The following is a 1,870-nucleotide window of genomic DNA, read 5'->3' as shown; positions in this document are numbered from 1 at the left end:
CCATGGCCTCACACAAGGGCCTAATATACATCACGATGGGCCTCACTCAGGGGCCTAATACACATCACGATGGGCCTCACTCATGGGCCACATATACATCACTTGGGCCTCATACACGGGCTGCATATACATCATAATGGGCCTCATACATGAGTGGCATAGATATACAACACATACATCACGGCGAACTGCACAAATAGACGGATGGCTCGGATCAAACACACGCACATCATGGTGGCCAGCTGGACATCCAGCCCATGGACGGATGGCTTGGATAGAACAAATATATCATGTGGGGTCTATGGACGGACGGGATGGATAAAACACATATCTCGCAGCGGCCCCACATGTAGATGGACGGCGTGATATACGACACATCACCAAGGTAGGGGTCCAGATAGCCCAAAACGAACGGACAGCGTGGATGTAAGCCACATACATCAGGGTCGGCTCCAAATGGACGGTGTGAATATAGACATATACATCTCGGTGCGCCCCACACCACCTGTCCAGATGGACTAGTGTGGATATAGAACAGATACATCAAGGTGGGCTCCTACCCAAATCACTATCCAGATGGACGGATGAATATACAACACATCATCTAGTGGGCCCCACCTGTCCAGCAAACAGACGGACGGTTGGATGTAAGACACATATGACAAGCTGGGCCCATAGATAAATGGCGCAAATATATAACACATACATGAAGTGGGTCCCACCATCCAGAGGGCTGGACGATGTGGATAAGACCCATATGTCACTGACAGCCCCACACGGCCTGTCTAGATGGACGACGTTGATATAGAATACATATAACAAGGTGGGCCCCACCCCACATGTGCAGCACGTGTGGGTGGGTCCCACCGTCTAGCCAATCAAATGGAGGGACAGCATGATTGAAACAAATACATCAGGGTGCGTCTCACAGCACCAGCACTATCCATGCACGGACGGTGTGGATAAAGAACATATACATTAAGGTGGGTCCCATCCCCACACGTGCCACATGTGTGGGGTGGGCCCACGTCTCCAAATGGATGGATGGTGGAGAACACATACGTCATGCTGGCCCACAGAACTTGCTAACGTTAGTCAGTAGTGGACCCATCGTCCTGAAAATGGACAGACTGGATGGGTGCAAGACACATATATCAAGGTGGGCCTGCATAAGGCAGCCCATGACCCTAAGAATGGATGAACGACATGTATATAACACATATATCATGGTGGGCCTGCATAAGGCAGCCCATAGCTGGCGTAAAACACATAAATTAAGGTGGGCCTCTCATGACAAGGGGCCCATGGCCCTGAAACAATGAGTGGGCCGCGTGTGCAACACATACATCATAGTGGGCCTTATAAGACAGCCCCCGGTGTAAAAATAAAATAAAATAGCTGAATAGAGTGGGTATAATACACACATCATGGTGGGGCTTGGGACTTAAAATCAAGTCAATATGTGGCTTGTGTGGGCCACAACATGCACAACAGTTGAGAGGTTTAGCCTTCATTAAAGCATTCATAATCATTTGTTGGGCCCACCAAGCTGTGGTTCACAAATCTAGCCCATCCATTATGTGTGTCCCACTAGATTAATTAACGGGTCAGACCAAGTTTCAGGTGCATCCAAATCTCAGATGGACCCCAGCAAGTGCTTTTATATGGTTTAGCATGTCTTCAGTTGATTTTATATGGTGTAGACCACCTGAGTTCCGTGTACTGCTGATTTTTGGGATAACCCTGGACATAAAGGGGACCCATCAAATGCACGGTGTTGATGTCCAACATACATCATGTTGGGGCCTGTGGTGGGACCCACGGACCCGGTCTCTATTCCAAGCAGCAACAGCATCTAGCTGTTGTGTGT

Source organism: Magnolia sinica, chromosome 11 (genome assembly GCF_029962835.1).
Source record: "Magnolia sinica isolate HGM2019 chromosome 11, MsV1, whole genome shotgun sequence".
NCBI lineage: Eukaryota > Viridiplantae > Streptophyta > Magnoliopsida > Magnoliales > Magnoliaceae > Magnolia > Magnolia sinica.
This window is presented reverse-complemented; position numbering follows the sequence as displayed.